At 42.1% G+C, this 26,209-nt stretch overlaps 1 protein-coding gene across 1 annotated transcript in view; it reads right to left on the bottom strand.

The window, feature by feature from the left end:
- Window positions 1–26,209, bottom strand: part of LOC124794848 (RNA-binding protein Raly-like) — a 1,009,671-nt gene that overhangs the window by 200,007 nt on the left and 783,455 nt on the right. The gene's annotated exons all lie outside the window — the stretch shown is intronic.

The following is a 26,209-nucleotide window of genomic DNA, read 5'->3' as shown; positions in this document are numbered from 1 at the left end:
ATGCTGGTGCTTTTTAAGCAGCACACGTACAAATCGAGCTGTCTGAACGTTGCATTGTCCTGCTGGTTGATATCATCGTGTCGAGGAAACACACATAGGGGCAGGCATGGTCTCCAAGAACACAGATATACTTCTGTGCATAATTTTTCCTTCCAGAATGACGAGATTACGCAGAGAACACCACGACCACATTCCTCCGACAGTAATGTTCCCCCCCTCCAGCCAGGACCCTTCTGAGGATTGTTGCACGGCCCTTTTTGACGTCACATTAATCGCCCCTTTCCGCGTTACAACAAAAAATGGTTCAAATGGGTATAAGCACTATGGGACTTAACATCTGAGGTCATCAGTCCCCTAGACTTAGAACTACTTAAACCTAACTAACCTAAGGACATAACACACAACCATGTCGGAGGCAGGATTCGAACCTGCGTCCGTAGCAGCAGCACGTTTCCGGATTAAAGCACCTAAAACCGCTCGGTCACAGCGGCCGGCGCTTTACGACAACGGCTGCGCTGTACTCTGCGCACGCTGTATGTACTCTTCACTCTATTGTGTACTTTCCGTCGGTGAGTGTTTATCGCAAGTTGACGTCAAACATAGGAGGTGGCCTACTTAATATAACGGGAAGGTGTGGAAAAAAGAAATAAAAAGAAACCGAAAGGACCGGGCAACGAGGCGACTGAAGTATTCTGTAGCGACCGCTCTGGGGACTTAGAATGTCAATACTGACACACACGAACACACACAACACACGTCCATACGTAGGGAAGCGGTCACAATATATACATACGCTGAAGTGCCAAAGAAACTGGTAAAGAGATACAGAGATACTTAGAATACGGCGTTGTGGGCGGCAACGCCGATAGAAGCCAACAAGTGTCTGACGCAGTTGTTAGATCGGTTACTGATGCTACAATGGCAGGTTATCAAGATTTAAGTCAGTTTGAACGTGGTGGTATAGTCGGTGAATGAGCGATAGGACACAGCCTCAGAGGTAGCGATGAAGTGGCAATTTTTCCGTACGACCATTTCACAAGTGTACCGTGAATATCAGGAATCCGGTGCGACATCGCTGCAGCCGGATAAAGATCCTGCAGGAACGGGACCAACTACGACTGAAGAGAATTGTTCAAAGTGACCGAAGTGCAATCCTTCCGCAAATTGCTGCTGATATCCATGCTGAGCGATCAAAAGTGTCAGCGTGCAAACTATTGAACGAAACATCATCAGTATAGGCTTTTGGAGCCGAAGGCCCACTCATATACCCTTGATAACTTCACGACACAAAGGTTTACGCCTCGCCTGTGCCCATCAACATCGACATTGGTCTGTTGGTGACTGGAAACACGTTGCTTGGTCGGACGAATCTCGTTTCAAATTGTATCGACCGGATGTACGTGTACGGGTATGGATACAACCTCATGAATCCATGGACCATGCATGTCAGCAGGGTACTGTTCAAGCTGGTGAAGGCTCTGTAATGGTGTGGGGCGTTTGCTGTTGGAGTGACATGGGAGCCCTAATACGCCTCGATATGACTCTGAAGGTGACATAAGCATCTTGTCTGATCACCTGCGTCCATCCATGTCCATTGTGCATTCCGAGGGATTTGGGCAATTCCAGCAGGACAATGCGACACCCAACACGCCCATACTTGCTACACAGTTGTTCCAGGAACATTCTACTGAGTTTAAACACATCTGCTGACCACCAAATTCCCCAGACGTGAACATTACTGAGCTTGTCTGGGACGCCTTTCAATGTGCTGTTCAGAAAAGATCTCTACCCCTCTCGTACCCTTACGGATTTATGGACATCCCCGCAGGATTGATGGTGTAAATGCCCTCCAGCACTACTTCAGACATTATTCGAATCCGTGACATGTTGTGTTGCGGCACTTCTGCTTGCTCGCGGGGGCCGTGCACGATATTAGGCAGGTGTACTAGTTTCTTTGGCTCTTCATTGTATAAACAAATTTGTAATTTTTGCTCGGTTAACAGGCTACATAACTCCACTTCGCCAATTCCGACAAAGGTTTTCAGGAGCTGTCTCTTGAATATCAGGCGAATACCTAATACAGTATTCGAAGTTGGGAACATGCCTGTCCAACTATACTCCCATTAAAGTATCTTTGTGCCTAGCTGACTTCAGTGGCGGCTTGCAGCCACCCACATCAGACAGGGGCGTGGTGTGTGTACGTACCGCCAGAAGAGGCAATACAGCATAGAGCACATGGCACTTGAGGAAGAACTAAGATCAGCTGGTGGCCGGCATCCGCTACTGTACTCGCTGTATTGTCGATCACAAAGTTATTTGATGGTTCGTCTCCATACCCACACGTCTAGTGCTTCTATTTTTGGAGTTTCGTACCTCACTCGGTATAAACGGAACCCTTATTGGATCACTTCGTTGTTCTTCTGCCTGCCTGTCAGATTGTTAGACATCCTTCTTCTCAGTAACTGGTAGACGAATCACGCTGAAATTTGTATCACTTACTAAGACCTATGGTTCATTGGTTGCGTAAAAAGTTGAAGCTTCTAAACCGATGCAATCAAAAGATGCAGCCCCTTATGTAACGTATTTTAGTACTTGCAAACTCACTCATCGACACGTATTTGATGCCTCCCATGGGTCTAGAGTGATGCAATTTCGTAAGAAGCAAATTTAATAATACAACCGAATGCAAAAATCCGTCAACGGTTGAATCCTAATTATATCAATCAGACGAAAGAAAGTTTTGGGTCATTTGTTACCCTACTGCCTGTCCTTCCGTCTGTTTAGGCGTCTTTTCCTCAGAAGCGGGTGGAAGTACCACGTTCAAATTTCTCTCATAGATCTATGGTCTTGTAGTGTTATGAAAACTTAAGCTTCCAAACCTGTGCAGCCAAAAGAAACGACCATTTATCATACATATTCTGACACTCGCAAACTAGCTCATTAAAACCTATAGGGCACTTCCCACTGACATAGCATCATGAAATATGGCAAGAAGCAAGGTTTAAAATACAAGTAAAGGGGAAAAAAAATCAGAAAATTGTTAATTTGGCAGTATATTACAGGAAAAAATTTCTTTTCTCATTTGTTATCCGACTTCAAAAATGAAATCGAAACATTCTCAGAAGTCTTGAAATCCCTGGGACCGATATTTTGCGAATGTCGGTGCCGATAACAGGCAAAAATCATCTAAATTCTCGATTTCCGGAGCAGATGAACAGTCTGTATGCAAAATTAAGTCTGTGCCGAACCCTCAGTGCGCTACTAATACTCGCACCTTGCCGTTTTCCTTTTCTTCTTATCCTTCCCTAGAGTCCACACTTCACAAACACAGCTTAAAATACTGCAAATCATGTCTAGACGAATTTCTTTCTTGTTTCTATTTTAAGGTGGCTATTTGTTAATGCATTACTATTATTTCTTACGTCTTGTTTAGTAATAGCAGCTCTTCATTCAATTTGGGGATGGCAAAATTCATTTACTTTCATTAGTATTTTATTTCTTGTGTTAAGTTTTACCCTTTTTGGTCCATTCGATCATTCGATTTATCTGTTAGCATTATTTTAGAGCAGTTTGTACTTCTTGTCACCTACCATTCATCCCTGTGACACCACATTTCATTGTTTGTATAGCACTTTCCTTCCATAAATTAAGTAAATGTAGTGAAAGAGGACAGCCTTGTCGTTGAGCGCTTCTTATCCTATCCCTTTTCTTAGTACCACTGACATATACGTACGGACTTTACAAAGTAACTTTTACACGTCGTCCCACGCTACGGCCATTGCACCACAAGAGTGGCACATTGTCAGAATAGCGTACGTGTTGCTTTGCGTTTCCTGCAGACGCAGTTGTGTTGCGGTACGGATAACAGGCGTGTCACAGTGCGTGAGGTTTTTGGTGCGAAAACTGGAAGAGTGACGCTAAGCTGAAGTGCGCCGGCAGGTGCGATTCTTGTAGGCAGAACGCCTAAACTGCTATTAGATTCACCGGGAATTTATAGCGGTATATGGTCGAAATCCATTGTGTCGTCAAGCTGTAGTGAAATGCTGCAATTGATTTGTACAAGTCCGTAAATACGCGGGTGATCGTGTAGGAAGACCATCGACAGCGACCTTAGACGAAAATGTCGAGGAAATCGAGGAAGAACACTGGAGGGGGAGAGGTTTTCGATGCATGAGACCATTCACACAGCAATTTCTCTCGTCGAACAACTGGACGATTGCCGCAACCTTTCGATCGTGGTTTACAGGGATTTGATGACTATGGATAGGGTAGAACAGCGTCCAATAAAAGACGCTTGGCCTGCCAAAATAATGCGGAAAGGGGCCCTCACATGTGCAATATTTATTGCGCAATGCACTGTGCCAATATATTGCGTCAATGTGTGAGGACAAGAACGGCTCAATATTACTGCCCAATATTCATGCCCGGAACGTATTAGTTAGAACTCCGTCTTCGTGGTGAAGTTTTGCGATTCCATTCGCTATTTGCTGCGAAAATAAGAACAAAAGGAAGCGGCGAGGGGCGCGAAAGTGTCTTCTAAGGCGTTCTAAACGTGGCCATGTTACCATGCTAACAGTGTTTGCAGCAGAGCTGGATGATTATGTGAATTTGTTAAAGATGTACGATAGATTTTTCAACGAACTGCTGAACCTCGATACACTTTGTATACACAGAAAATATAGGTAGACAGCAACTTCTAGTATTTATTTCTGCCATAAATAATTCAGTTAAACTAAAATTAAGATAAACTATGATTTAGACAAATTAGAAAAACTAGAAAGGCGAATTATAAGGAAAATATTAGGACCACAAAACACAGCAGAAGATTGGAAATTATGAATTAATGCTAAAATATACCAAAATATAAAAAATATTTCAAATGTAATGAGAAAAAGAAGACACGTTTTTTGGACATTTGTTTGAATGCATGACAGTAGAGTAACTAATAAGATTTCCATATACTTGTGAGGAAAGGAGGCCACAAGAAGCTGGGTCAACGAAGTAGAAAAGGGTTTAGAAACAAGCGATATAAAAACATAAGAATTAAACAACAGAGAAACCTTTTGGGAAAAGTATTGAAAATGGGGGGATTCCAGGGCACGGTAGCTAACAAGACTAGTTCAAAATAGTCTGAAGACAGAACGAAGAAACAAAGTGAACAGATCAAGACATACTGGAAGGAAAGTAAAGAACAAAAAACAAAGAAATGAAATTGAAACATGGTCCTCAGATGGTCTATACACTGTAATAATAATTCAGAGCCTCTGAAACGACCAACTAAGTTGTTGTAGTGTATTTTTCCAACTACTTAAACACTCTTGTCCAGTGCTTGAACACAAGTGCCAGATCCCGATTTCCCAGAAACTTCTCTCCGAGGAAGAGGATTTAAAATAAGTTAACACGTGTCTCGGTCTATGCAAAAACAAAACGACCTTCACAGATTCCAGGAACTTAACGTCCCTTGTAGCGAGTAAATAGTTCAACCGACTCGGTGGCATAGTGGCTAGCACTGCAGCTTCATACTTTTGCCTCCCATATTCACTACCCATTTTTTGTTTTTCGTTCTTCTATCCATTTCCATAGACGGTTAGTACACGAATTTTTTTCAATGTGTACTGAATTAAAGTTGTACTTGCAAGACTATACTAGATTTGCAGTATGTTTTGCAAGGCGACAGGCGACTCTGAGTTACTTCCCTGGGCCGGCCGGTGTGGCGGAGCGGTTCTAGGCGCTTCAGTGTGGAACCGCGCGACCGCTACGGTCGCAGGTTCGAATCCTGCCTCGGGCATGGATGTGTGTGTTGTCCTTAGGTTAGTTAGGTTTAAGTAGTTCTAAGGTCTAGGGGACTGACGACCTCAGATGTCAAGTCCCATAGCGCTCAGAACCATTTGAACCACTACTTCCCTGGCAGCAATCATGTTAACTAGCAACCTTCCACTTGACTACCTGCCCCATACGACCGCAAAACTGACTTTGCCGTTTAAATGAGTTCGTTCAGCCTAAAAGGTTATCACAATTATCAGTATATAAATGAACTTGAATACTGAAACAGTACTAATGTAATGGTAGCACTGTCATTATTTTTGTCAACTGTTGACGGGTGTTAAATATAAAAACACGCTATTAATCTTTTACAAAAGTTATGACAGAAGTTTATTGATCAAAAATTGGAGAAGAATACAGATTAAGCGTGATGACAAAAGTAAAGCATGATCTGATGGCAGCACAAATATGCAACGAACCGATAACAACCCAATGAGGCGGCTGGTTGTCAAAAGGCTAACGTTTGTCTGATTGAACTGTTTACTCTGGCTCAAAATATGGATAAATGGTTCAAATGGCTCTGAGCACTATGCGACTTAACTTCTGAGGTCATCAGTCGCCTAGAACTTAGAACTAATTAAACCTAACTAACCTAAGGACATCACACAGATCCATGCCCGAGGCAGGATTCGAACCTGCTCGGCTCCAGACTGTAGCGGCTAGAACCGCACGGTCACTCTGGCCAGCGCAAAATATGTATAACGCAATCTTATATTATCTAATACTAAATAGACCTTGATAGATTCATTCTACACAGTAGTTACACCACGTTTGTGCGGTTGACAACAAGTGACGAAACTGCGATCTGGTTTTCCCCCAGCAAGCGAGAGCTGCAATGCGATACACTTTTCCTCGATGCGTGGCGCTATCTCAGGTGATGTTCATGGTTCAAGCATCTCTGTGTTCTAAGGTGCAGTGTCTGTAATTCCCTATCGCAGGCACAGAGTATGACAAGTCGCGAATGTTGATCTGTTAGACCGGTCGCAATTACTCTCTACCAAAGCCCCGAAATTTCGGCAGATTCCATCGTGCGACACTCCCATTCACCAGTCATACCATGAACCAGTTTGAGTCACTTATGTGGCAGTGCACACAAGGATATCAAACGTCAGAGTGGCAGACCTGTCACAAATATTGCTCTCAGCTCAGCATGTTGTCTGAGATAACTGAGGTCCTGTTGGTACAGCAAAGCCCTCACCATAGACTCCCCAGTCAAAGTCAGTGCTAGTTAAGAGTCACACTGAGGGCAAGTATCGCCAAGTGCACCACACTCATAACAAAAGTCAAGACCAGTATCCTCTACAGATTGGAATGAGAATCAGAAGACCTACTCCAGACGGGAATTTCAGTCGGAAAACTAAGTGTCTGCTCTCCTCACTTTCCATCGAATCTCAGTAGATTCCGTGAAAACACTCCCATAACTGCCCCACTAAGGTTACGTGCCAGTCACAAGACACTGCGTGTCTCTTCTCTAATTTGTTTGGTCTACTCATCAGCCAATCCTAATTTAACAATATTCTTATCTTTTCAGAATAAGTGATCAATCCCTGTCTCGGGTCGGGAGACGTTGTGTTCCTGACCTTTTTTTTTTTTTATTCCCATGGCCACTTCAGCCAGGATATTATTTTGAGTCTCCATAAATTTCTAAAGTGGACAGCACACTTATCATTGAGATTATTATCTGAACGGCCTGAACATTACCACGTGTCCAACCAGGAGCCCCAGCCAAACCAAGAGGAGCACTTTCATGTTCCAACATAGAACATTTTCGAGGCGCCGTTAATATTGCGTTCCTTCTGAAATTGTTCTGACTGCCTGACGATTCCCAAAAAGCTCTGCAGGCTGTGGGACAAGATGACCTGTTGCCTTCCTCAATAGCATCATGTCCACGGTGAACATCGAAGCTGACGAATTTTTATGGGCACCATCTCTGTTCACAAAAGGCGTTTACGACACTGTCATAACCCACTGGCTGGGCGACCTATATTCATTTCATGCCCCTGGCCTCTGCTGTGGCAAGAGGTACCTAAAAGGTAGGTTCCAGGGGGTCCATTTTCCACCTATTCGACCGAACGCATTGTTGGATAAACTTTTGGGCCCAGCAATCTGTCCGCAGTAAGTGCTTTAAGATGTTCCTTTCCCTAATGGCTGCACATGGCTTTCACGCCCCAGACGTCCACTGCAAGATTTACTGTTCAGTGACCAAACTGCCATCTTGTTCTCAACTCCAGCAAAATACCATTCGAAGGAGAGTCACCATAAAGACCACACATGCATTAACAATGTACACACCTGTTCATGCTGACAGCGTCCTGTCGTCTCACAAACACTATGTGTCTAGGATGAAAAATCAACATTAAAGTGTACCTTCGAATATGGAGAATAGTGACAGAGTGACCATCTTCTCTCATCCTTAGCAATCTACTAATTTCATGTCTCATGAGTTCAAAATGGTTCAAATGACTCTGAGCGCTATGGGACTTAACTGCTGTGGCCATCACTCCCCTAGAACTTAGAACTACTTAAACCTAACTAACCGAAGGACATCTCACACATCCATGCCTGAAGCACGATTCGAACCTGCGACCGTAGCGGCCGCGCGGTTCCAGAGTGAAGCGCCTAGGACCGCTCGGCCATGCCGGCCGGATGTCTCATGAGTTAATTAAAATAATAAACAAATGAGAAAATTGTTTGAAATTGTTTCCTGTAGTGTATCTTGCTTCACAATCAACTGCAAGCTCCAGTTTTCGGTAAAGAGATCCGTTACTAGTTTGCCACGAAATTATCCCCAATGCGTGAACTCTTCATCAAAGTTAACGACTTTCCTTTCCCGAGTGAGACTCATACAGGGAAATGTCAGTGCGTCAAACGTGCCTTCACAAGATGGTGTTGTCAATTCCTACGTTTCTACTGTTTCTACGATCAGTATCATCAAAGGGAATGTACCAAATCCACCAGAAGAATAAACATAAGAAGAAAATATAAGAAAGAAATATAAGACTATGACAATTTGAAAAGGTTGTAAACCCTTGAAACACAATACAAACGTAAATTATATTCTAAGTGACGGACGCTTTTTGTGAAACTCAGTCGTAATTTCACAATTAATATAACGCCCTTCTATCTCTTAACATGAGAAGAAATAATTGTGTGTGGCAAGCTACGGAAATTAGTAGAGGAATGGACAAATGAATAAATAAATAATCTGGGCCGGCCGGTGTGGCCGAGCAGTTATAGGCGCTTCAGTCTGGAACCGCGCGATCGCTACGGTCACAGGTTCGAATCCTGGGGCGGGCACGGATGTGTGTGTGATGTCCTTAGAATAGTTAGGTTTAAGTGTTTCTAGGGGTCCGATGACCTCAGCTGTTAAGTCCCATAGCGCTTAGAGCCATTTGAACCATTTCTGAACCAATAGTCGGGTTTCGGAAGCAGGACACAAATGTGAGAAACAACGATACTAACCAGTGTGCCACTTTTTCAGCTGAGAATATCGGGCGCTAAAATAACATTTGAATCAAGTCACAAACTTTGCCCATCGTTTTCTCCGAAAAGGTCGAGTACCTGCGGATATGTCGAGACACGTGTTCCACTATTTTGATTCCTTTTCCACTAACAAGGGGAGGCCGCCAATTGTGAAATTCAGATTCGATCCATACTGCGCATAATAAAAGCTCATGGCCAGAGGTCTAATGTGGCAAAGCACCAAGATGCACTTCTCAGCCGTTATCGAGAAAATCGACAGTTAAAAGAAACCGTTGCGGTGAAATACTCTCTTCGATTAATGATTTTCTACAGCGTCGTGGCGCAGCGGTAAGCGCTCGGGTTCGTAATGCGAAAGTTGCCGGATCGAATCTCACGCCATGCAACTTCTTTTATTATTATTATTTTTGTAATATATATATATATATATATATATCAGTTGCAAGTTGTAGAAAGTCGTTTGTCGTGGAAAAATAATACTTGAAATAAAACACAATATCACAAATAATATTCAAGTCGATACAATTTATTGAAACGTTCGGCACACACTCGCACGTAATTAACAATTAGTGACAAGAAGTAGCTGGAGTATCGCACCAACCAGAGTGATAGTTATCATAGAAACATGGAAAGCAGAAAACAGCACGACATCGAGCACATCTGATAAACGATGCGTTTTTACAAGAATAACTGTTTTTTTTATTATCTGTTGGGAAACACACCTGACTGACATTCTGAAAAATTGTTCTATCGTTCGTCAGGTTTGATGCATACCACGCGTATCGTATAATATCGGCAAAAATCGGAGAAGACAATTGGTGGTGGACGATGGACTGGATTTTTATACAATCGTCTCTGGAGTTGATGTCACGGTTTCGCTCGATTAAAAATTCTATTCTAATTCGAACGTTTGACTTCCACTATACGTATTCGTTTCGGAATATCGTTTCTACGTCTTCCGTTAACTATACGTGGTAAACATTATGAAGACGATTAATAACATTTGTGAAATACAACTTTGTTTGCGGAAAACATAATGATGTTCGAAGTCGCCAGTTTTTCCACGACAAACGACTTTCAGCAACTTATTATATGCATAATTGTTGCAACTGCTTGCCGGGAAATATATATATATATATATATATATATATATATATATATATATATATATATATATATATATATATATATATTTGGATTACAAAAAACAAATACTAAAAAAAAGTTGCATGGCGCGAGATTCGATCCGGCGACCTTCGGATTAGGAACTCGAGCGCTTACCACTGCGCCACGACGCTGTAGAAAATAATTAATCGTACAGAGTATTTCACCGCAACGGTTTCTTTCAACTGTCTATTTTCTCGACAACGGCTGAGAAGTGCATCTTGGTGCTTTGCCACATTAGACCTCTGGCCATGAGCTCTTATTATGCGCAGTATGGATCGAATCTGAATTTCACAATTGGCGGCCTCCCCTTGTAAGCAAAGTTTCTGGGAAGTCGGTTATGCCACTTGCCGTAGCCTCCTCGTGAGTAAGTATGAAATATGTAACTCAACTACCCACTGCCGCAGATGATTCCTTACATGTGTCTTCCTTGGTGTACCCATATTCATGTGACATCGCTGTTCACTTGTATACACGTTCACAGATAACGTAGTCTGGGCAAGGAACTGTTGTGTACTGCGCAATATCACCACTGCACTGCACAACATACACTGCGCAGTATATTGAACGAGGGTCAATATATTGTGCAAACATTCAGTATCGCTCTCAGACAATTATTATTAGTGTACAACGTATTTACCAATTAGTTATACAAAAGTAACTATTAATTGTGAAAACTGTAATTTAAAGAAATGTTTGATACATCAGAATATCTTCAAATCTTATTCCTGCCTACCACTGTTAGTTCCCGACGTTCCGCTAGGTGGCATACGCGAATTAGTTATTCCAAAAGTGGTCACGGAGTGAAGAGCGTGCGCAGTTTTGTTTATGGTTTCATGAATCCACATAAACTACTACATTTCATTGACTATTCATGACTAAATATCTCAAGGCACCTCCTCAAAGACAAACAATCGTATCACCGCAACAGGATGTGTATCACAAACACCAGCCAGTAGTCTCTGACTCAGCAGTTGAATAAATTTGGCAGTGTTATACTTGTAGTCCAAATAAATCAAAGAGACATGCCAGCTTAGAACTGAACATGGCTAGTGTTACACCTATCATTCAAACCCTGCATACTGGAACTGTTGCAAGATTTAAGAGAAAGTAACAAAAACTGAAACGTCCACTTACAAAAATTAATGAATGACTGTGCTGATAAACTGACACACAATATTTTTAGCGCAACGCAATCTGACTTTTAATAATCCCTACAAAAGAATGGCCCTGACTAACAATAACCTATACCTTCCAGGAATCACTTACCTCACAAAAATCTTCGTTACTCAAACTACTGTAATACAGCGAGCGCCAATACTGCCAGCTAAACAAAAGATTCTAACTACTGAAGTCACTAACTACTGATAGGCATAGTTAGCAAATGAAAGATTTTGTTAAGGAACAAACAATGTATTTACCTTAATGGTGTTCAAAAGCCAAGTTCATGACATCCAGTCTTACAAATTTACTGTCTCTGATGGACACACGTCCAGATCATCCGCTCTCAAAACTCCGCCATCTCTCTCCCCACATCCACCACTGCTGGCGGCTCACCTCCAACTGCGCAACGCTACGCGCTGTTCACATCTAACTGCCCAACACTACAATAGCGACTATTTCAACAATCCCCACCAGCCACAGACTGCACACAGCACAGCCAGTGATTTTCATACAGAGTGCTATGTGGCGTTACACGTAAAAAGACCTTAACAGCCTACTTACAAAACGAGCAAAGTTTTGTATGGGAAATGTTTAATAAAATGCAGACTGAAGATGATTTTCTTAATAAAATTGTGTTCAGCGACGAAAACAACTTCCACGTCGTACCGTAATCGAACATGAACGGAACTCGTGTAAGGTAAATGTTGTTTTGTGCTGTAAAGTGTAACAAGTGTTACGGTCTTCCTTTATCTTGTCAACTGTGGTTGGCACGCCATACTTGGAGATGCTGCAACATATCTAATGTACTTCAACATTGCTGCACAGTCAGCAGTCGTGATATTCTAATATATAAGAAGCTATCAGCCTCGACTGCGGTAGTGAAACCAAACTTTAGCTATGTTAAACAATGACGAAATTCCTCCAGCTGTATTAAGGTGTTGGTTTTATTGGCAACTACTTTCGATGTTGTTGCATCATCTTCAGGCCCATACTTGTTTATAGAACCGTATGCGTCTAACACTAGTCGTCAGTGGTGAGATAGGCGTGTTCCATGCGGAGTTACTACCTGCCTTCTGCATGGAACACGCCTATCTCACCACTGACTACTAGTGTTAGACACATACGGTTGCTATCAACAAGTATGGGCCTGAAGATGATGTTGTAACAACATCGAAACTAGTTGCCAATAAAACCAACACTTTAATAAAGCTGAAGGAATTTCGTCATTGTTTAACATATATTGTACTAGCTGACGTCCCAAGTCGTCCGTTTCAAATATGGATATACGAAGAATAATTGTGCCTTCTTCAGAAGATATACCTGAATCTATAATCTAAGGGGTCATGGTCTAGAAATGTGACTACGCCTATTCAGGATGTTTTAGTTTTATTTTTAGACCATGCCCTATTAGACAAATTATAGATTCGTGTATATCTTCTGAAGCAGGCTCAATTATTTGGGCTGAAACCTAGATAAAGGTTGGTTTCATTACCGCAATCGAGGCTGATAGTTCCTTACATATTATCTAATGTCTCAGTTACAATAGAGCACGGGCACAGAATTTATTTTCAAGCAAGATGGCGCGCCACCACATTATCACAGTGAAGCTGTTGCTTCTCTCCCTAGGAGTGTTTCGACTCGGATTGGACGTGTTGGAACAGTATCCCGGCCGCCACGATCACTTCATTTAACCGCAATCGACCTTTCCGTACGGAGTTACATTAAAAACAGACTGTTTGTTCCTCCACTTCCAGGAAATGTCGACAAGCTATGACATGTGATAACACAAACAGATGTTACGATACGTCAAGCCCTTGCCTTATAGGATTTGGTAGGAAACTGGTTAACAGATGGGCCATTTATAGTGCCTCAAAAGGTAGCCACGCCGAACATTTGTAAATAAAACTTGAAGAGACACTGCATGGACAACTGCATCAAAGTTTCTGTAAGTTATTTACCTTTTTCGCAATTGAAGGTTACTTTCGTGTGAGTAATTAACAGACACTTTGTCTTTGTGCAAAGAAACGCGACTGTGTAGTGCGCATTTCAAACAAGCTGATCTACCATTTGGAGTAGAAAAAAGACACCGGAGCCTTGCCTTCCGAAACGTTACGTTCTTACTGCTGCAAGAAACACGAGAAGACTCAATTGTCGTCGTAGCTGTTTGCAACATTGTCACAGCAGCGTTCTGCACGTACTGCGCAGAATTCGACGTAGCCCTCTGTAGAAATACCAGCACTAAGTGCTCTATAGCGATGTGAGTGGAGTGCAGCGGACATCTATCGGCACAGTAGCGGCAGGCCCCCCTCTACGTGCCCCACTGCCGGCATGTCTGCGGGGTGACGTGTCTCACAGGGCACAGTGTGTCCGGAGGAGTGTGGAAGGGGGGCGGCTGAGCTGCCCGCGCCGTCAGAAGCGTCCCCCCCCCCCCCCCTCCCCCCCACTGGCTAGTCGGCTATTTTCGGCAGGAATGTAGGCACGGCGAACAAGAGTTTATTTTTCGAAGTGGGCGGGTGGGGACGGAGCAGAAGGGTCGCCTGTCGCTGCTCACGCAATTTCCCACGTGCTGCGCGTTCTTGGCAGCCGACGAACGCACACGCGCGGGCGCAGTTGCCCAGTCTGCCGCCGACAGAGGCGCGCTAGCTACCGCCTGCTAGAACCGCTCTAGCGGTCCCGCGTGTGACCTATCGGGTATCAGTGGTGGAACACCTGTCTGGATGCCGCGGCTCCGCCTGCCAACTCCTCCTCGCAACAGATGTCTCTCTTGGAAGCGTGTCAGCTGCGCGACCACATTTCGTCGGCTACGCTACCAGTGAGCACTGTGAATAAACAGATCTCGTCGGAATCGTTTAATCGATCATGTTTTTTAAAAACATACACATGTCAGAATACAGAAATACGATCGATTACACATACTTGGTGCTCTTAGCTTTGGATAAGAACTAGTCAACAAACTTCTCGATCTCACAACGGGAGCCTAAAGCAATGGGATGACAGATTTGCTTCCTACTTTGTACGCTTTTAGTAGGCCGTTGAAACAACATAATGTGCAAAGTAGTAAGGTGTACCATTCTGGCAATTCCGAGAAAATCTCAATAGAAATTTTACGCGTCTATTATGAGGCGTATTACTGTGCGTAGGTGATGAAGTGAAGGGAAGCTTCCCCACGTCGACTGGCGTGCCGTTACGTGATCGGTGTGCGCTCCTGACGTCCAGTCTTCAAGGTACCTTAATGTTAATGGGAAGCAAGTACGCCTGTCACGCCTTCGTAGGATTCACCTTGCAGACGCCCCGTTGTGTGTCGACTGTGATGTTATGGACACAGACGAGCACCGCTTGGTGTGCAGATGGGCGAGGGTGTCTGGTTCTTGGTGCGACGGATGCTGTCCCTAATTATCCGTACGACTCCTCATCAGATGCTTTCTCAACTGCTGCTCAGCCGGCCGAAGTGGCCGTGCGGTTAAAGGCGCTGCAGTCTGGAACCGCAAAACCGCTACGGTCGCAGGTTCGAATCCTGCCTCGGGCATGGATGTTTGTGATGTCCTTCGGTTAGTTAGGTTTAACTAGTTCTAAGTTCTAGGGGACTAGTGACCTTAGCAGTCGAGTCCCATAGTGCTCAGGGCCATTTGAACCATTTTTTTTTTTTTTTTTTTTTTTTTTGAACTGCTGCTCTTTCCGGACGCGGGGCTAAGACGAACTCTGTGAAGTGGATTTGTGGTCACGCAGCACGCTGCTTGTTTGCTGATGGCAAGAAAAATATCGTTGACTTCTGGCAGTTCCTTAATGAACGCCATTGTGCAGTTGTCCGCAAACCAAAATACAGACATTTTATCTCCAATTTCATTTGCAGTGTCTTCCTTAACCCACCCCAGAGCTGGGGTGTTCCTGTCATGAAGACTTGATCCCCGCCTCTTCCACCCTTCGAACCGACGCAATCACTGGTCATCGGAATGTTTCTCTCGGAAAAACTATTCGCTGATAGTCTCAATTAGTCTGACGTCTTGCTGCGCCCTCCTCCTCGTGTGACGCCCGTTTCCTGATATTCTCGGTTGTATTAATGACAAAAATAAAGGAAAATAGACAAATAAACGATGTTCATTGTACCTCTGCTCCACGTTCCCTACGCTTTCCTTGGTTCCTGGAGGGTGGGAACGAGACATGGTGGCCAGGTCTCGGGTTGCAAACCCTGCCACTTTGTCCCCACCCTCCCTTTGTGTGACGGGAAGGTTTCCTTAACAAATAAAACAAAGTGACAAGCACTCGAGCTTCATGAGACAAACATGTGTGGGTCGATGGTTCGACTCCCGCTTAAACTTAATTATTAGTTGAAACGTCTCTGTGAAGTCGTTTCATAAGACGCTTGTCGAATTCGGTACAACTTATTCACTTTACTACCTGATTTTAGCTCAATTCATGAACTCTTCCAGAAAGACTGAGCACTCAAATAAGGCCTATTGAATATTACATGTGCGTTTTAATGTGAGGTTTCGGTTTTGTTTTCTGGGAAACGCTGAGTTGGTCATCGCCTGCTGGGAGCATATGATGCTGCTTCTCGTGCGAAGGAGAGCACAGGATGACCAACTTAGGTTTCCAATACCTGAACAGAGAGGTTTACCCATCTTAGTCGAAGGCTGTGTCGAAGGCTGTTTTTGTGTGTGAGGTTGGTGACGCAGGGCTATCCCTCTGGTAGCTTCCGTTGGACGGGGAGCTAGGTAATCTCGAAAGAGAATGCGCCACTCTGCGGTGAACGCTTGCTGAGTACGGATCGTAGCTCTTAAGGGGGGTTTCGGGTGATAGGAAGCAGGTTGAGTTACGACTTCGTTATGCTTAACTGTTCAGCTTAACTGAAGAGCGTGAAGCGAGTTATTTTTCCGAATGTGCCATAGTTATATTGCTTTAAATAGGTGATTTTTGGGTTTTTGAGTTAAAAGTGTGGAAGTTACTTTGTTCATTTTTGAACAACGATGAAGCAGAATTTCAAATGGTAAATCTGATTAGGAAAAGCTGGTTAGGATCACTTCAACCGTACGTGAGTGTAATACTGTGGGGAACCGAGTATGATTTTTAATCTTATATTTTGTGGAAGTTGCTTTTATCTTTGTGTGTCGACTTTGTGCCATGTGTTTGGTAATCAATGACCCTTCTGGTCCACCACGGCACCGCAATAGGCTTTATTTTAACAGTTTGCTTGTTTAATGAGCTATAATTTCCGCAAGAATATCTGTTCTTTCGTGCGCTTTCTACAAAGCAGCACGGCAGTTTGATTCGGAATGCACCACGTGCTCTAGTTCGGCCGTTTGCAAGCTGCAGACGCAGTTTGTATGTTGAATAATTATCGCACAACCTCGTGCATTGGCTAAACCTCTGTCCTGAATAGTGCATGCGTAGAATCGTTATGCGAATCTCACTGAGATATTTTTATGGTGTGAATGCAAAGGAGATGATAGTATCATTGTCTCCCAACCCCGTTCTCTGTGTTTCTTCTTGCTGTAGTTAAATTGTGCTCTGTTACGTAATTCTTACTTAAATATTTCTAGTCAGGCGCCAGTTAAGTGTTGTTAGAATGTGCAACCAAATACTGAGATACAATAAATAATCCACTCGAAAGATAAATTCTGTGGAGTTGGTCTTACCCACTGACTCCGATTTCCAATCCTGATTAATCAAATTGCTTCATGCACGACATGGAGCGCTATTTATCTGGTTACTTAAAGAAATTTGCATACTTGTAATTAAATTATTAAAGTAATCAAACTAATAATTTTCCAGTTCCGTTTTCTTCTAAATGGTTAGGAAAGGCTTGGGCTGATGGCGACCCTGAATTTCTGAATTTTTATCATTATTTGTGTGAGAGAAGCAGCTAGAAATGCGAGATAACGTATATGGCTCGATGAAAAACGTCGTAAAGATAGTAATACGTTACGTAGTGTATCTTTTTCATCGCTGGTGTATTTAAATTATATGACATTTGACAGATAATATAATGAAGGAAAAAGCCACTTGGATTTGCAAGAAGCTTCAATTTATGTTTTCCATGCCTCTATGAGAGATACCGTCCTGCAAAGTGTAATGTCGAGAGCTCATGCGACGAGTACTTACACGTTACTTTTGTGGACTGGCACCTTGTGACTTACTATATTACTGATTATGAGAAACATCATTCGCATCATTGTTTATTGTGGTTTGACTTGGGCTTTCCAAGCCTGTCCCTTGTCCTTGAAAATTTAATTACAATAGTAAATAGAGAACCAGCATTTGAGGCTGACTGCAGTACAATTTTACTGCCACTAACTTACATTTCTCAGAAAGACCACAAAGATAAGATAAGAGAGATTAGGACTCGTACAGAGGCATATATGCAGTCATTTTCCCTCGTTCTGTTTGGGAGTGGAACGGGGAGAGAAGATGCTAGTTGTGGTATGAGGTACCCTCCGCCACGCACCGTATGGTGGATTGCGGAGTATGCATGTAGATGTGGATGTAGATGCAGTCACATAATATATGAAATTCACTACAACTTTACCAAAATGCACTGCGCTACCATGCCAGCTCCTTTTGGCCACAATTACTTTTTACGAACAGCACCTTCGTACAAATATATGTTATATAATAGATGCTAAAACTTCTCTTGGGATTTTCTACTAATTGCGAGAGTAGTGCACCTTACTTCTTGCACATTATGTTGTTTTAATGACCCCCTAAAGGTGTACAATGTTTGAAATAGGTCTGTGATCCCAACGTCATGATCTCCCCTTGCCAGTGTGATTTGGCAGAACGTTATTATACTTCATCACCAACACCACCATCATCATCATCATCATCATCATTATGATCGCCTTCGTCTTCATCTGGACCACGAACACCACCATTATTACCCCCATCGCTAGCATCAGTAACCAGCGACAGGCCGTGTTAAGACTTTTCTTTTCCACCTTGACGCATCTCAACGTCATCATCTCTGCAGTCTTCGCCTACAACTTTGCCTTTGCCTCTGTAATTACTGGAGTTGCGCTCAACCAAAAAACCAAAACTACGGTTCGATAGTTTTGGTACAGTACGTAAGTGACGTAGTAAACGGTGGGGTTACCGGTACTACCGGTAGCTTTGGCAGGGAAATAAACATAAATAAATGTGTGAGAAGGGAACAGCGAACCGACGACATATGTATACCTCTTTTTGTTTGTTTGTTTAGCACATAATCAGAATCACACATCGTTCATTTGCAGTCCATTGTGTATTTTATATCCTTACAAAATATAAATTCAACAAAAATTAGCTGACACGTAATTTATAAAGCACTCCGTCTTCAGGCTACAAGAGGCCCATCGGGACCATCCGACCGCTGAGTCATCCTCAGTTGAGGATGCAGATAGGAGGAGCATGTGGTCAGCACACCACTCTCCCGGTCGCCATGATGGTTTTCTTTGACCGGAGCAGCTACTTACTAATCGGCCGAGTAGCTCCTCAATTGGCATCACGAGGATGAGAGCACCCAGAAAAATGGCACCATTGCATTGTGGCCCAGATGGTCAGCCATCCAAGTGCCGGCCACACCCGACAGCGCTTAACTTCGGTGATCTGACGTGAACCGGTGTATCCACTGCGGCAAGGCCGTTGCTGTAACTTACAAGCATTTACGTAACTAAAGCAATTACTTTTGATGCACGTACAGTTTACATGAAAAAACAAAACCTGTACACTTATTGTTGTTATTTTGTACCCAATAGAACGTTCTTCATCATGATCAATACCAGGAATTTTTTGTTATCATTGATAAGAGCGAACGTTGTGTAGCTGTATCAGAAACATTTTTGACATACGCTCGACGAAGTATTGGAGTGACGTTTGATGTGTTTACGTTTTGAATTTTTTTTTATTTTACCTCTTTTTGAACAAATTGCGTTTTGTAGCGCTGTATGATTAACTTGTATTTGTTAATTTTTTTTATTACAGCTTCCCTCTGATCACACTACAAATCAACAATTTTCGAATAAAACCTCAATGAAACATTGACACTTCTCAATTTTGCTACAAATCCTGCTTATTTTTAAGTAACAGATAGGGGGATATTCATGTAGAGTTACGCAGCCCTTTATACACCTCAGTTTCTATAATTTAGACGGTTAAACGTTTCCGGTTTCTAAGGGAATCTAGTAAGACGCTGACAGCACACGCACCGAAAGCGATGGGACTGACGTAACTCCCAACAGGTATGCAACACACCTAATGTACCGATAACGCAATTACCATCGTAACTAGAACAAAGCCACTAGCAAAACAATCGTATACTACGGTTACTTACGATAGCCTACGACAGTTTTACATCTGTAGAAATTACACATTACTTTGCGCCATTTGTTACATCGGCTATTATGTATGCATGTTTGATGAAGGGGAGTTTTACATATACCATCAGGTGTAGTGTCAACAATACCGAAATATACTGTGTGCACCATCTTTCGGCACAGGAAAAGAAAACTCGTTTCAACATATCGCCTTCTGATGTGTGAGGCATAGTCCTGTTACCGTTTCCCGCAATGGGCAAACTTCTGAAATTGTATTCCATGTCACCGACACGTATTTGATAACAGGACATTTGTGAGTTCTCGCTGAAATGGTAGCATATGCACTTGTTGCAAGATCTCTGCAAGTTACTCTAATCGCACTCAGCTTCCAAGTGTTGCGAATGGTTGGTAGCTGGAATGGTGAAAAGCATATATAACTTGACTGTAAGTTACTCTGTTACAGAACTGCTGTGTATATTCAATTACAGCGAACTTACTCACAGCCAGGAACGCAGTTTCAACACAAAATCCCACTGACAAGCGGAACGTGTTATTTACTAACACAGTTACGAAATTCCCGCAACAGTTTCGACGTCTAACTAATAACAATAATTTGGACAAGCCCCGCAACCAGTGTACATCGCGCCTTTTCCGATGCTGCACAATTGTATACTGTTATCAAAAGTGCTTTACTGATACATAGTACACCTAAACCTACATCTACATGATTACTCTGCAGTTCGCAGATAAGACCCTGGCATAGGGTTCATTCAACCATTTTCAAGTCACTTTTATACCGTTCCAGGCTCAAACAGAGCGCGGAAAAAAGGAGCATTTAAATCTTTCCGTGCGAGCACTGATTTCTCTTATTTTATCATGATGATCAATTGAAGGGCTTATTTCAGTAGTGGTACAAGTGCATTACCTCCACTTTTCTGTCTATAATGCGTCTGAAATTAATGAGCCAAACAAACAGAAAGAAAGGTTCATCTCTAGCAAGAAGCCACATGTATGAATATTTCTGGTATCTCAACTGCAGATTTTTCAGCACTCATTTAACTTCTGGACTCTGTATCTCAATATGAACAAAAATGGACTTGTACCACTATTGAAATAATCCCTACATTTCTTCCCATGTAGGTGCGCGCCAACAAAACATATTCTCACTCTCGGAGCAAAGTTTGTGACTGAAGTTTCACTAGAATATCCTGCCGCAGTGAGAAACGTCTTTGTTTTAATGATAGCAATACTACTCCTTGTATCATATCTATGCATTTTCTCCGCTATTTCACGATAATACAAACCGAGCTGCCCTTCTTCGAACTTTGTCGATGTCCTCCTTCAATCCTATCCGATATGAATCTCAGACTGCACAGCAACACTCCAGATGTGGGCGGACAAGTGTAGTGTAAGCAGTCTCTTTTGGAGCCCTTTTGCATTTTCTAAGTGTTCTGCCAATAAATCGCAGTCTTTTGTTTGGTTTCCCTGCAATGTTATCTACGTTGAGTTATTCGTAATTGTAATCCTTATTTAGTTGAATTTATAGTCTTTAGACTAGGCGCAAATTGAGACGCGCATAGCGTGTGTTTGGCGTGGCCCAGTGCTGCACGCATGGTTGTAACTCCACAGGTTCAAATTGGACGCGACTCGACAGGGACGCGACTCGACTGGGACGCGACACGCGCCTGTGCCAGGTCGCGCGGCGTTCTGGTTGCGGCAGTTTCTCGCGCCGCGCGTAACGCCAGCACTGCGGGAGGGGTGTGGCGGAGAGCGGGAAGGTAGTCCTGCCGTATGTTCACTTCGGCATGGCGTATATGGGCATTGGAAGTATTGCCTATCCGAAAAAAACAGCCTTAGTGTGCACAAAATTTTATTATCACTGAGTAGGCATGTGCCTATCATTCCACCTGAAAGGAACGCTGGTCATTATATTAATACTGCTCAAATCAAGAGAAGGAATAAAATCCTTTGGTAAGTTCCCATTCCAGTCGTTCAGTGTTAAAAATACGATGGGTTACGGGGATTCAACCAAAATTCCAACAGAATTGGCAATTTATTTTTGTGTGAATTGTTAACCTTTTCTCATTCGAGGAAGCATCACCATTTATGAGCAACGGCCATATTTCTCTTGTTGACAGGTTTAATTGTACTTTCTTCGCCAAAACACAGTGTAATTTACACAAACTAATCTCACAGCAGCTACTGCGACTGAATACTCAAACAGAGTGCCTCATTAAACAAGTAATGCCAGCCGCAGTGGCCGAGCGGTTCTAGGCGCTACAGTCTCGACCCGTTCGACCGCTACGGTCGCAGGTTCGAATCCTGCCTCGGGCAAGGATGTGTGTGATGTCCTTAGGTTAGTTAGGTTTAAGTAGTTCTAAGTTCTAGGGGAATGATGACCTCAGTTGTTAAGCCCCTTAGTGCTCAGAGCCATTTGAACCATTTGAAACATGTAATTGACAATCGAAGAGCTCAATAGCTTACGAAAAATCACATAGTGTCGGTTTGCGGTAACATAAGAGAAGAAATATCAATGTTTATTTCCACACTAGGAAACTTTTTTTCCATTAGCTGTCGATAATTCTTAAAAAATTACCGTCACTGGAGTGAAATAAATAAATAAACAAAGTATAACTACTAATATATCGCCATAAATAAGAAAGGTCCGTGTGTTTACCAACTGGCAAATTACTCTCCTCCTTGTGTGCTATCATTCGCCAAACACTCGTTTCGATGTCTCCAGTAGTTTCGGACATATGAGAGATATTGTGATGATGATGTTTGGTTTGTGGGGCGCTCAACAGCGCGGTCATCAGCGCCCGTACAAATTCCCAAATTTTACACAGTTCAATTTTTTACACAGTCCAATCGAGCCACTGTCACGAATGATGATGTCGATGATGATAATGATGACGATATTTTAACTACTGACGACGCCCTTGGCACAATTGTTTTACTAATCTCCATTGCATAATGTAATTTTAGTGTATTTTACTTCTGATGAAGGTATATTTAGATATACCGAAACCGTGATCAAGAATTTTAATAAATCTTTATCCTGCAACTGTTTTGGCTGTCATCATTTACCGTGAAGAATTTCAACAGTTGCTGTTTCAGCCATGTTTTAAGAGGTCCGAGCAGATGTAATACAGATGTAATTTTATGTAAGAGGTCTGAGCAGATGTAATTTCGATGTATTGCTCATGCGCTGTCTGCGATATGCAAGGTATAAGAGAATCGCTGACCAGAGAGCAGTGCTGACTCAGTACGAACTGTGTAGCTGTAGCAGTAAGTTGTTGTTAGTCTGTGTCTGGTCTGGAGTCTGCTCTGGTGTGGTATAGTGTATCATGTTGGCTGGGCCAGTCGCGGTGCAGCAATGCCGGAGCCTGAGTGTTATTGTATAAGGTAAAAAGCAGCCTCACGCATATCTAGTAACGTTATGTGAACTCCAATGTAAATGTTTTAAAAATGTCCTAATAATAATCTTTGTGATATAAAGTAATTTTTTTTACAAGCATTCATTTCAATTTAAAGAATTTACTAATTTCTCCAATCCATGATCATTCCGATTGTTGCAAAAAAAAATCAATTTCTTCCTTTCATAAATGACAAATCTATCGGCCAGCATTGCACAGAGCTGTGCCGGAAAAAGGATATTGCAAGAGCAGATAGTTGGCGACTTTATTGAGGTAAGAATTTTTGCTTTTTTATTCAGAATGATCTTACAGGGCCATGACGCAGCACTGCTGTCGTCCAAAATTTACCAGGTTACTGAATTTATTTTTTATTAGACGTTTAGGAATTTTTCTGTTTCGAGCTAACATTAAATGAGAAAAGAATTTTGTGGGTACATTAAATGGGAAACAAATTTTGTGTGGAGGTGAAATGTGAATGAATTTCTGTAGGGACGTTATAAATGGGAACCAATTTTGTTCTGAGGCTACACAAAAAATAGAATCATATTATTATTATTATTATTTAATAAATTTTTTGGGGAGGTTACACTTGGCGACCCTGGCAGGATCGTATTTCTTTGTGAATCAATGAGAAGTAGTCATATATCTGCTCTTATTTACTTAAATGTAGTTTGCATCTGGCGCAACACATTTACTAAATTGTCACCCTTTCTTTCACAGATCATCGGCAATTTATTGCTCTTTGTTGTAATTGTGTTTGTTCCATTTTTGCTTTGTCTTTGTTTCATTTTGTGCTTAATTTTGATTTGTAAAAAATGCCGCGAAAACCTGTTAACAGTACATCGCGATGTGCAATGAGTGAAATAGCCGACTCGAATAGTTTGACCGATAATATTTGCGACATTCAGTGTAATAGTGATAATCCCCTAATTACAGATAATCAGTGCCTACCGATCACTAGTAATGATTTTGATCCTAATGATGAGCAAACAAATTTAATTATGTCCAGAGTAAATGTAACAATTGATGACGAGGTACGTTCCATTACAATGAACGCTGTCCAGTTTGACACACCTAATTTGCAAAATTTACGTAATGAACAGATAATTGTATCTAACGAAAGTGAACAATGTACTCAAAATATGTCAAATTTATTGGATTCTGATTTAGCGACCAGCAGTCCACATCCAACTGGCGAAACTTTTCAAGAATCAGAGAATGACCAAATGGTTACACAAAACGTGACAATTGCAGGTACGCCATTAAACAGCACAGAGAATAGAGTAGGTAATATTGGCATGGATCAAGTTATGGCATTATTGCTACAACTTAATGAAAAACAAGACAACAATTTCAAACAGCTTAGTGAACAGATTACAGCCGTTGCCGCACAATATAATGATACTAAAGAACAATTACGTGAAGAAATTAAGGCTTGTGCTAGGAACAGTAGTGAAGAAATTAGATCTGTGGCTCAAGAATTAAGTAATACACATGCAGCCACAGCTAAATTACTTAGAGATGAAATTAGTTCAGTCGCTAAACAATGCTCTGAAAACGCAACACAGTTACGCGACGAGTTTAAATTAACGTCAGCAGAACTTTCACGTACACTGGATGCAAAAGTAGACACGAAATTTGACCAACAGAACAGTCAAATTGACGAACCCTTTAATCACCACCTACAAAACAGTGAAACGCATTACCGTAAATTTATACAGGAACAGAATAAAGTAAAGCAACAAGTCATGGAAACAATTACTGCCGGCCGGTGTGGCCGTGCGGTTCTAAGCGCTTCAGTTTGCAACCGCGTGTCCGCTATGGTCGCAGGTTCGAATCCTGCCTCGGGCATGGATGTGTGTGATGTCCTTAGGTTAGTTAGGTTTAAGTAGTTCTAAGTTCTAGGGGACTGATGACCTCAGAAGTTAAGTCCCATAGCGCTCAGAGCCATTTGAACCATTTTTTTTAACAATTACTGCACAAAGACAGGAAGATAAGCGTAAATTGTTTACGAAAGCAAAAACATACGTAGACAACAATATTGCTACAGTATCAGACGAAATTAAACAGTTGAACACCGAATTGCATGATGAAATTTCCGATCTTAAAACAAAAACAGTTACACACACATTAGACTTTCAGACAATGACCAACAGACTTGAAAAGTTGGAATTAATACAGGATCCCGATGCCATCAAAGCAGACGTTAAGGAACTGAACAAAATCACACGTGAAATACAAAAACAAATTAATGCTTGTGATACTAAAAACGATGATCAGATAAAAGCAATGACTGAAAAATATGATGAATTGGCCAGTTGTGTTGACGTTATCGAAAGTAATAATGACACCAAATCAGACGATACGTCACCTGTTCCGCTTAATCAAACATCCGAATTCCATAATTTACAGCAGATGATCAGTGAGATAGGTTCGTCCAATAATACATTACGTAGAAAATTGTCATCTTTACAGCAAGAAGTGACGGAGATGAAAAATATTTCAGTCACTAACACGTCACAGCATACGCCACGTTCCAAACATATGTCACACTCACACAGCCAGTATAACTTATGTAATTTACAGAGAGTACGTGACTTGGGTTCCGAACAGATGCAGACAAACGGATTATCATACAATCCTGAACCAGTTCAGACATACAGAGACGATAATTTTTATTACAAACACTTTCTATCCATGAGAAAATTTAAGGTATTTAATAATGACAGAACACAGATTCACCCTTTCGACTGGATACGAGAATTTGCTTTTGTATTTTTACCAGCTTGGCCTGTGATGCAGAAACTAGAATTGGACTGGATACGACAATTTATTTTTGAATTTTCACCGCCATTGCCTGTAATGCAGAAACTAGAA

This window comes from Schistocerca piceifrons, chromosome 4, assembly GCF_021461385.2.
Source record: "Schistocerca piceifrons isolate TAMUIC-IGC-003096 chromosome 4, iqSchPice1.1, whole genome shotgun sequence".
Lineage (NCBI taxonomy): Eukaryota > Metazoa > Arthropoda > Insecta > Orthoptera > Acrididae > Schistocerca > Schistocerca piceifrons.
This window is presented reverse-complemented; position numbering and strand designations above follow the sequence as displayed.